The 11731-nt window shown below is 40.8% G+C and overlaps 1 protein-coding gene across 2 annotated transcripts in view; it reads left to right on the top strand.

The window, feature by feature from the left end:
- LACC1 (laccase domain containing 1) overlaps positions 1–7027 on the top strand; it is a 65682-nt gene extending 58655 nt beyond the window's left edge. The window contains exons 9-10 of one of the 2 annotated variants that reach the window (XR_009048953.1): positions 66–190; positions 6612–7027. The gene's annotated coding sequence lies outside the window, so the exon portion shown is untranslated. The remainder of the gene's footprint in view (positions 1–65; positions 191–6611) is intronic. The other variant, XR_009048954.1, reaches the window with a different exon arrangement.
- The last annotated feature ends 4704 nt before the right edge of the window (positions 7028–11731 follow it).

The following is an 11731-nucleotide window of genomic DNA, read 5'->3' on the forward strand; positions in this document are numbered from 1 at the left end:
CCAGTTCCATGCTGTCAACTTATGTTTACTGGAATAATTATCTAGGAAACTTGTTTAACCCCAAGGATTCTGGATGAGAGGTTTTGCGTGGATCTCAAGAATGTGCCTCATGACAAGTGCTCCTGATACGGGGGGCTTACAGGCCTCGTTTGAGAAGCATCGCTCCACGGTGTACCCAGGACTGTACCAGGTACTGCAAAGGCTTCAGGCAAGGTTTAACACAAAACACAATCAACAAGAAGTTGACTGCTTTGTTGGCTCTTTCCCTAATTAATCAATCTTTCATTCCTGCACCTATGAAGTTTGTAAAAGCGCAAATAAAATAAAAATAAAATAAAAGCCAGTACTAAGGTTCTGTTTACTTACCATTCAGGAGTTAGCAGTGTTTGAGTGCTTACTATGAAAAAGGGCTCTATATGCTTTTCCTAATTTAATTTTCACAAAGTCAAACAATGATCCCATTACAATGCAGAAAATTGAGGTTCAGTAAGATTAAGTGACTTGTCCAAAGCACTCAGCCTCTAAGTGGTAAAGCCAGGTTTCAAACCTCATTTTGTCTAAATCAAAGTTGTTATTAGTCATGACACTCTGTTTACTGTCAGGAACCTGGTTCTAGATTTGCAGTCTCACTTGAGTGGTGATGGGAGTGTCTCATGGCACTCAGAGCAGGGGGGAAATTAGGCAGTTGCCTGCTTGGTTTTCTCATATAGTGACAGTAGAATAACAGATGTTGGTTTGATATCATAAGGGTCTGTGTCTCCCAGGGTAGAACCTTCCTTATTGACTGGCACATCAGCCCTTCTGTGAGCTTCTAGAAGATTTGGAGTTTGTAGGCTGTTTCCTTGTAATCACAGATTGCGTGGTTTAGAAGAGCACTTTTTGGACCACTTTCAAGAGGCTTAGAGGAAACCAGGGTGGCTACAAGACAGTCAGTGAGGGAAAGAGTGATGGGACTTGGGGCTAAGAAGATATACAGGGCACAGATCAGACAGAGTTTGGAGGTCATGGTCAGAAATTTGGTTTTTAGTCTAAGTATGGTGAGAAACACATGGAGTGTTTCACACAGGGGATTTAGTGCTCTGATTTTATGTCTTAAAAATAGCCTTTTGGTTGCTATGCGGAGAATGGATGAGAGGGAACAAGAGTCGAAGTGAGAAGATGGGTAAGGAGGTTGTTTTACCCTCTGACTATTTTAAGTGTGGAAAAGTTCCTTGTGAAGGAAAAACCAAGAAAGAAAGAAAACTGATGGTTTTAGGCTTGATGGGGCAGGAGCAGAGTGGAAGTCAGAAAAACAAAAGTTTAGAGGCTTCCTTCCCTCCTCCCCAAAGGAATTTTGAAGAGAAGGTAAGAAGAGGGAGGGAGAATCAGAACTTGAGCATTTCAGATTTCACTTTTTCTTCCTTCTTATCCTTCTAAAATCCGCCCCCCTCCCCAAATATTTATCTCTGTGCAACTTTAGCAGTGTTGACTCTGAAAGCCTACATATCAGTCGGGTGTCTAAGACGATGGGAATCTCTGTAGGAAATTACATATGTAAATATTCTTTCCTTCAAAAGTGGAAGAAAAATACGTTTCTTGATGGTGGATAAGAACCCAGCTCTAGAGTCATTCTCTGTCACACAAAGCACTCTTGGAGTGGCTTGAAGGTGGCACACTTGGTGTCACAAGGCAAGTGTCTCCTTGTCTGAGAAACGTGACTCAAACTGCCATGAGATCAGAACAGAGTGCTGGTTTCACAGATGCTGTGCTTCTCCACACATATTGCATAGAACTCCTTTGATAGCAGGTGACAGAAATCCAACTTGAATTACCATAATGAAAAAGGGTATTTATTGTAAGCACAGAAGCATGTCTCCTGGAAACCAAGGTCAGAAAGATGGCTGGGCTTCTGAAACAAATGGATTAGGATCTTGAAAACCCTGACTCCTCACATTCTTTCTTTTAAGAGTTTTATCTACCTGACAGAAAAGATAGCTGCTGAAAGCCCTCAGAACTTCAGGCACTTAGACAGAGATTGAGAGTGAATGGGATGCTCTCAGTCCCAGGTCAAAAACTCCTGAAGAAAGAGCTTGTTGGCTCTGCTAGAATTAGGGTCTTACCCCTGTGAATAACTGTGTCAGAGGAGGGTAGCACTGGGCTAACAGAAAGCACTCTACAGAATCCATGGAGGTGGACAGGAGGGGACAGCTCTTTGAGAAGAGTTGAAGAAACACAATTTTCTTTAGAGGTCTCCAATGGTAGATAGAAAGGTACTAAGTAAAAAGCCCCATAGGCATCTACTGCACGAGACAGTTTGTGTATGTGAATGTTGATGGAACTAGTTCTCTTAATTAAATTAGTGACTGACCTAAACTCTCAGAAAACAGGAGAACACTCAAGCCAAAGAGATATCTAAACATCAAGAAAATAAAATGAATAACATAAAGATTGGCATTGTATTTTTCTGTTAACTGTTTTTTAGGTAAGCCATTTCAGAGAAGGATTGACCTCTTTGCCTTCTATAATTAAATGGTATCTTAATCTCCAAAAGCTGGATTTTCCTACAATGAGTAAAATACTTGTTTACAGAGTATTTATAAAATTTATAAGAGAGCAAAGTCCCTCTTAACCTCTCCCCTATCTTTCCAATCTGCTGGGGGAAAACATTTACCCCTAACAGACAAATATGTGGATAATCTACATAAATAAATCATGGACAGTTTTGCATTTCAATAAAAATAAATACTATGTTAAAAAAAATAACTTATCTTGAAATAATTTCAAACTTAAAGAACACCATATCCCTCCATCCAGATTCACCTTTATTATTAGCATTTTACCACATTTACTCCTTCATTTTCTATCTTTATAGATATAGATACAGATGTAGACATAGATATAGATGTAGATATAGATGTAGATGCAGATATAGAGATATAGATGTAGATGTAGATGTAGATATATAGATATAGATGTAGATATAGATGTAGATGTAGATACAGATGTAGATATAGATATAGATGTAGATATAGATGTAGATATATAGATATAGATGTAGACATAGATGTAGATGTAGATATAGATATAGATGTAGATGTAGATATAGATGTAGATATATAGATATAGATGTAGATGTAGATATAGATATAGATGTGGATATATAGATGTAGATGTAGATATAGGCATAGATATAGATATAAATGTAGATGTAGATATAGATGTAGATGTAGACATAGATATAGGTATAGATATAGATGTAGATATAAATGTAGATGTAGATATAGATATACATACAGATGTAGACATAGATATAGATGTAGACATAGATAAAGATGTAGATATAAGTATAGATATAGATGTAGATATAAGTGTAGATTAGATGTAGATATAGATATAGATGTAAATATAGATGTAGATATACCCATCATCATTAGTTTTTTTTTCTGAATCATATGAGGGAAAGTTGCAAACATGATGCTCTATCATATCTGGATCCTTCAGTGTATATTTTTCCACATCCTATCCCCAAACAAGGACACTTTCCTACCTTTCACCATACAAATTTTCCAATCAGTGCTGATACAACTGATAATGCTACTCTCCCATCCACAATCCACAGATGCCACTCACATTTCCTCAACTGTCCCCAAAATGTCTCTTTCCCTTTCTCATTTAGGACCCAATCCAGAATCATGTGTTGCATTTAGTTGTTTTATCTCTTTAACTTTCTTTTATCTGAAGCAGTTCCTTATTCTTCCCCTCTCTTCCATGGCCTTGACATTTTAAATTCTGTATCTGTATTTAATTCTATATTCATTCCGTATAATGTCCTTCAACCTGGGTCTGTGCAATGATTCCTAATTCTCACACAAGAATGCCCATGCATTCCTGACAGCAATACGCCCAGAAATGATGCTATCTATGCTCTTCTCAGAGCACCACATAGGAGACAATATGATGTTGACCCATCCCACCATGGTGATGTAAACTTTGATCACCTGTGCAGCAGGCAAACCACTAGCCTTCAAAGATGTCCTAGCTCTAACCCTAGGAATCTGTATTATGTCACCTTAGGTGGCAGAAAAGACTTTACAGATGTATTAGGGTTAAAGACTTTGAGTTGCTTGGATTTTCCAGGTGCATCCAATCTAATCACATGAGTCCTTTACAAAGAGCAGAGCTTTTATTAAAACTATAGAGAACCAGACAGGTGGTAGTCTTGAGAAGGATGCAATCCACCATTGCTGGCTTTGGAAACAGAGGTAAGGGACCATGAACCAAGGAATGCAGACAGCCTCAAGATGATGGAAAAGGCAAAGAAATAAAATCTCCTAGGAAGAATCCAGAAAGCAACATAGCCCAACTGACATCTTGATTTTAGCCTACTGAGACCCCTGTCAGACTTCTCACATACAGAAATGTAAAGATAATAAATCTGTATTCTTTAAGCCCCCAAGTTTGGGATAATTTGTTATAGCAGCAATTGGAAATGGGTATACTTGGTCAAAATGGTATTCTTGGTTGAAAGCCATTGCCTGGGCTTATCTGGACATAACAGGATATTAAAAGAATATTGTTCATTCTCACAGATGTGATCATAGGATTGAGAACAAGGGCTTGGCCCTGGTCAGAAATCAAGTGACCTCTGAAATACCAAGAGATGAGAGGCAGAAACTATAGTAACAATTCCATTCTTAGGCATTACTCCACCAACGGGGAGTGACAATTTCCCAAGGAGGTAGGAAGGGGGATAAGATGCTAGATCATCAGAAAAAGAACAGATATGCATTTCACCAAAGGAGTTTAGATTTTATCCTGAGGAGCTCAGAGAGATTCTGGAGGGTTCTAAGCATTTTGTAACTATACTCTATAAAGGTGAGGTTTTACCACTCAGCTTCTCCCAAAATCTATAAATTATGGTTTCCCATCTTTTAAATGTAGCTTCTGGTTTTCTTTTGGAGTTCAAGTCCACACTAAAACTCCAGATCAGTAGCAAGTTATAGGGCTGTTTTTGAGTCCTCCCTCCCTCCCCCTTCCTTCCTCCCTTTCTTCCTTTTTTCCTTTGTCTCTTTTTAGTTTTTATGAAAAACGAAGAACTGGGAAGTTCTCCAATCTGATTTTTCTGCTCCATATTTGCACGTACTGCCCCCTCATCCTCTCTGCCTGGCAAACTACCACTTATCCTTCACCACCAAGGTGAATTCTCTGACCTTTCTCTAAGTCCCCCAAGGTGGATCACTGTCTTCTTTTTTTCTTCCTTTTGAGGTTTTTTTTTCCTTAATTGGGGTATAGTTGATGTACAATATTATATAAGTTACAGGTATACAATATAGTGATTCACAATTTTTAAAGGTTATACTCCACTTATAATTATTATAAAATATTGGCTGTATTCCCTCATGCTGCACAATACATCCTTGTAGTTTATTTTACACACAATAGTTTGTGCCTCCTACCCCATACTGCCCCTCCCCCTCCCCTCTCCCCACTGGTAATCACTAGTTTGTTCTCTATATCTGTGAGTCTACTTCTTTTTGTTATATTCACTCGTTTGTCATAGTTTTTTAGATTCCACATATAAGTGATGCCATACAGTATTTGTCTTTCTCTGTCTCTGGCTTTTTTCACTTAGCACAATGCCCTCTAAGTCTATCCTCTTTGAGGCATTACTGTGTCTTCTTTGTTCTTCAACTACAGCACCATGGTGACATTACTCTTCTCTCTTCCTCTCCTTTTCCTTCTATCAGACCCTAAGCTCCTTTTGGAAGTTATCGTCAGTACTTTAGCATCGTGATTGTTCTGTGATATTGCTAGTATGTCCTCATACCAACCTCCATATACATTTTATCATATGGAATGTAAGACGTGTATAAAAGGGGACAGTTATTTTCACTTATTCATACCTTGCCTCAAGTAAAGATTCATAGAAAACTTTTAGAGGAAGCAAATGATTCTGAAGTTAATGACAGTTTTTTCAGTATAATCGTAATTCTTTAGGATTCTCAAGTTTAATGTCCTCCTCCTCTGCCACCCACTTTAAGAATCACCTCTGTAGGGGCCAGGATGCCTGATGCAAGCATGCTGCTAACCTCATTTTTCTTGTGCTGTGGAGGCATGGGAACAGGGACAGGGAGTCTTCATTCAGATTCTGTCTTCCAGGACAGTACCTTCTGGACGAATCTGAGCTGCAGGAACTCTTAAGATAAGGGCTTCAAGAAACACAGAGAATGGTCACCGGAGTGTCAAAATCTTACAAAACTATCAATAGAATTAACCTCTAAGTTTAATGACTGCTCATAGAATTATAGAATAAAATAAAATTTTAGAGCTGGAAGGGACTGTCACAAACATTTAAAACAGATCTCTAACCAGTCAATCATTATGAGTTACTGATTGATCTTGTTGATGGGCTTCTTCAACGTTGCTCTCACCTCTTTTTCCTGGCACTGCCAGTGGGGAAGTTCCCAGTGAACTGCTGCTTTAGAGACTAGGAGGGTAGAGAGATGCAGCTGCCTCCTTTGCCCAGGCTCGGAGGGTAGATCCAAAAGATAAAAACATTGGAGACACAAGGACAGTCCATCCATATCTTAAAGTCATTTATTCATGATTTTTTATCCTTTGTTTCATTCCAGAAATTAAGATTCTACCTGAAAACATATCTATAATGCTAGAGGATAATCGAAGGAAAATAAAACGGGAGACAAGATTAATCCCTGAAACACATTGCCTGAAGAGTTTCCAGATTGGGCTCTGAGCTTCCTAGCTGCCAAACAAAATGAAACATAATTGATTACAATCTTTAGAGTGTCTAAAAATGAAAACAAATCCCTGTTTGCAGTGATGCACACCTCTACCTGATATTGAGAACTGAGAGAAACACCTCCTGTGCTTTCCCATGGAGATCAACATCCTCAACAATAATTTCTGCAGTAAATAAAATGGCAAGTGTAGAATGACTTCTTCTTCTTACCTCCCTGTATGCATGTCAAAGAGGCACAAGGCCAAAGCATAGCTAGCATACAAAGGACCAAAGCAATGAAATCTTAAGTAATCTTTTTCTTCCTAAGCTCTTTTAGATTCAAGAGGAAGAAGTGGATTCCTATAGACTTATGGTAATCTTCCATGAATGACATTTCTTAAAACTAAGACTTTATTAAAAAAATTTCCACAAAGAACTTCACAGTATATTGTCTATTTACCTAATCTCCAGGTTACTGACAAAGGGAAGTGCCCTACATATATTTTAAGAATAAACTGAGAGAAGGGCAGGTTTGACATCTCCTTAAGAGATTTTATGAAAAATAAGGGCATGTGACTGCCCTGGTGCCAGCCCCAATTTACACAGGGGTTCGGTAGAGGATGTACCCTTAGGCAGGGCCAAGATCTTCCCCAGAAAGTAGTTAGTTGTTTAACTTGAACACACAGACAATTCAGACCTAGAAGCATTATGGGTTAATATATGTCCACACAATTTTCACTGGAAAATGTTGCTATTAAGTAATACACATCACCTAAAGTGTCCATTAAAAAAAACAAAACACCTCAAAGACATAGTCTAATTTAAAGAACTAATGTAAAATACTATTTAATACAAGCTAATTAAAATTTAGAATCTCTGAGCTCAAAATGATAGGATTCTGGAATGGCTGATGTTCATTTGTACTTTCTGTTTATAGGAACAGCTATCTAGTTTGTGACACCAAACTATGCCATCAATTTCCAGCTATGACGGAATACCGATGTTCCTGCTGGAAAACAAAGACCCATTTAAAAAAAAGTCTTGTTGTGGCCTTGCCAAAGCAGTCAGGACCTAAGGACCTAAGAAAAGGGAAGAGCAGGGAGGTGAACTGACTTCAGAGTCAGCTTTTCTCCTTGGGCGCTTTCTGATTCTTGGTCTAGAGCAAGACATGAGACCCTGGGCAGAGAACTACTCAAAGGCAAATGATTAACCAACTAAAAATATTAACTCTTGTAAAGAGATAATTAAGTGAAGAAAAAGTAAAACAGAGTCATATAAAAGTCACTAATTAATATCAATGTCCAGCCACCATGTATGCCCAACTAGGGAAGTCAATCTCCCCTTCCTATAAGTGACCCCCATGGGATTGTGACCTCTGCACCCCAATGTACATAATACCTGGATCAGGGGCGGGTTAGAGGCTCACCCCCCACAGAGTCACCTGCCTAATGCACTGTGGTACTGCCAGCCCAGGATGCCACCCTGGAGTGCACGTCCTGTCCCAAGATGGTGTGGAGCACATTAGCTCTACTTCACTTCTTCAGGTGGGAAGGGGCAGGAAGGGGAGGCTGGGCATGTCCTGAGGCACCAGGGAATGGGGGGGATGGGTGGTTGAGAGCCTGTTTGAGGGTTGAGAGCCTGTCTGACGAAGGGGAGTTGAGGTGGGCCTTCCTGTGGGCCAAGCCTCCAAGCCATCAGTACATGCTCCACTGGCTCGCTAGACTTCATTTTTTTTTTTTTTTTTTTTTTTTTTAGACTTCATTTTAAAAACATGAGTCAAAGATAAAATTCAGAATTACAAGATAATGGCGTTAAACCCAAGCATGAGACCGTTGTGAGCATGGGGCTCTGTGACTGCCCTGGTGGCATCCTCGTGAAGCAGGCCTTGGTTGGAAGTGTTATGGTCAAGGTTATGGAGCCTGGTCATCATCTGTTACTTGGGTCCTCTTCCTGTGCCAAGTTCTTTCCTGCTTCAGCCTTTGGTTTTTGATGGTTTGTGCTTTGTTTTAAAACACATCATTCTTTTTCTTGCTAGTCATTAGTTTTACCGATTCCCCATGTCTGAAATCTTCCATAGAAAAAGTTGAATGAATGTACTGCTAATTTTCAAGGATAGTGTGTCAATATTCTTAATTTAAATAAACAAAAAAACCCCCAAATACATCTTCATTGATTTTAACTCGGTTGGGTTAAATTTTGTCTCTGTGATTCCCCATCCTTCTTTATTTTGATTATCAATGGCACTATTTAATTCTCCAAGGGACCTCTTCCCGCATACTAGTTTTCACGGTTTATTTTAAGTGGAAAATTAGAATATCACACTGGTTTGCAAATCTGGATCAGATGAATGAGAATATGGTAAATTGAAGTTCTACTTGGAAAAATATATTTCAAGCTCCCAAAGAGATGGATATGATTTTTTTGTTGGCTGTTTTTATTTTGTCTTCAAGATTTCTGATAAAGGACTTCTCTGGTGGCGCAGTGGTTAAGAATCCACCTGCCAATGCAGGGGTCAAGGGTTCAATCCCTGGTCAGGGAAGGTCCCACATGCCACAGGGCAGCTAAGCCTGTGCACCACAACTACTGAAGCTCACATGCCTAGAGCCCGTGCTCCGCAACAAGAGAAGCCACTGCAACAAGAAGCCTGTGCACCACAACGAAGAGTAGCCCCACTCACTGCAACCAGAGAAAGCCCCACATGCAGTGATGAAGACCCAAATGCAGCCAAATAAATAAATAAATAAATATTAAAAACAACTACAACAACAAAATAAGATTTCTGACAAAGAGTGAAGCCCAAAGTCAAAGAATCATATTAAAAATACTTTGGGCTAAGATTGACTAATGCCTGAAAAGCCCCTCTTCTAGAAACTTGTATGAGATTCTCACTTGGGCATCAAGACAGGATCTTGAAATTATAACTTCTCATGGCACAGCTGACACACTTTGTTTCCTGGCTCCAAAGAAAAGTATAATCTTAACATGTATCCAATACCTCTTAAAATACACTCTGACTCATCTCTCAAACTCCAGGCCCTATATTCCTGCTGTAAATTTGATATTTAAATACACATTGAAGCCTCAGGGGATGTGAGCTTGGTTAGCAGGAAGCCCTATTTATAATCTGCAAAGTCCATTTGTTTTTCTTATCTTTCTAAGAGATTTCTGGCTCAGTCAACAAAGCGGAGTTGGAAGAACTCAGCAGCTTAGGCAATGTAAAGAGGAAAAGAGGCCTTCAAGGAGGGAAGGTTATAGAACGCAAGTCCTTGTGCTCCACGCACAGTAAGGCCAAACAATACCAAAATGTCAGAGTTTGGAGCAGAGAAAGTTTTATTGCAGGATCATGCAAGAAGACGGGTGGCTCATGCCTTAAAAACCCTAAACTTCCCAAAAGCTTTCAGCAAAGCCTGTTTATTGAAAGCTGAAGGAGGGGTGTGATGAGTTGTTGCAAACTTCTTGATGTTAGATCCTTTGTTCTTGAGGTCAGGTCATGGTCAGGTCACGATGTTCCTGTAAGCCTCCACCAAAACAGATGTTATTCTCTGTTCTGACAAGAAAGGGCAAGGTCCCAAGGCTCAACTCTCGCCCTCCGAGGTCCAGGCCCTGGCCAAGAGGAGGTGGTCCCTTCGCAGGCTGGTTACCCTACCCAGGAGTATTCGTCCAGCACCCAGTCTGGGTCCTCTTGCCAGTGCCCAGGACAGGCAAGGAGTCAGATCTCAGCCAACGGCGCCCTCAGGGCCAGGTTCCCAGGCCCTGCCCAGCCGACATCACTGAGGGAGCCAGTTGCCCAGAACCCAGCCTGCCCTTAGGCTTTTCATTTAAACTGGAGAGAATGATTTGTATAGGATCAATAGAAATACATGTTGCAGCAAATACCAATCAGGTTAATTTCCAGTGCACCACAATTGCCCTTCTTTCACAATAGCCCAACCACAGAGGTGGACCTGAAGGAATGCTGTGCAATGCCCTTGCAACTTAACCCTGACCTCTGGCCACCTCCTAGGGATAGACAACTGATCTAAGCTGTACCAATATTTGAAACTTGAACAGAAAGACAGCAGCTGGTTGAAGCTGTTACCTTAATGGCAGCGTCCATATACTCCATGAGGCCTCCGTGAACTGCGACCCGCTGAGACTACCACCATAAGTTTGCGGAGGTGGGGATGGGGGGGAGGTTTGCTGCTGCTTCAAGGCCTGGGCCCGGCTGTGTGGCAAGGGCTCGGGGGCCCTGCAGGACACAGCCCTCAGTCTGTCCTGGGGCTCCCTAGCTCACCTGCCCACCCGAAGCCACCAGACGGCCTGGAGGGCCCTGGAGAGAAGGCCACGATTCACCTCTCACCACACTCTGTGCTGCAAGGACCACTGGAAGCTGACCAGTGGTGGAGCAGGACCTCTAGACACTGTGTTCAGAGTCTTGTGCTAATGGTCTCGTGCTAATGACTTCGTTCAGGGTCTCCAGCTTAGGATCTCATGCTAACTGTCTCTCTCTCTCTTTTTTTTAAGCTCTTTATTGGAGTATAATTGCTTTACGCTATTGTGCCAGTTTTTGCTGTACAACAAAGTGAATCAGCTGTATTCATACATATATCTCCACCTCCCTTCCCTCCTGCATCTCCTTCCCATCCTCCCTATTCCACCCCTCTAAATCATCACCCGTCATTGAATTGATCTCCCTGTGCTGTGCAGCAGCTTCGAGAAAATATTTCCCAATGAAGCAACTGACAAAGGATTAATCTCCAAAATATACAAGCAGCTCATGCAGCTCAATATCAAAAAAGCAAATAACCCAATCCAAAAATGGGAAGAAGACCTAAATAGACATTTCTCCAAAGAAGACATGCAGATGGCTAACAAACACATGAAAAGATGCTCAACATCACTAATCATTAGAGAAATGCAAGTCAAAGCCACAGTCAGGCAACATCTCACACTGGTCAGAATGGCCATAACCGTCTCTCGATAAGAACTGTCTACCTGCCTCGCCCCTGCTACAGGAATGAACACTTTGAGGGT

The sequence above is a fragment of the Hippopotamus amphibius genome, chromosome 14 (genome assembly GCF_030028045.1).
Source record: "Hippopotamus amphibius kiboko isolate mHipAmp2 chromosome 14, mHipAmp2.hap2, whole genome shotgun sequence".
NCBI classification, from domain to species: domain Eukaryota; kingdom Metazoa; phylum Chordata; class Mammalia; order Artiodactyla; family Hippopotamidae; genus Hippopotamus; species Hippopotamus amphibius.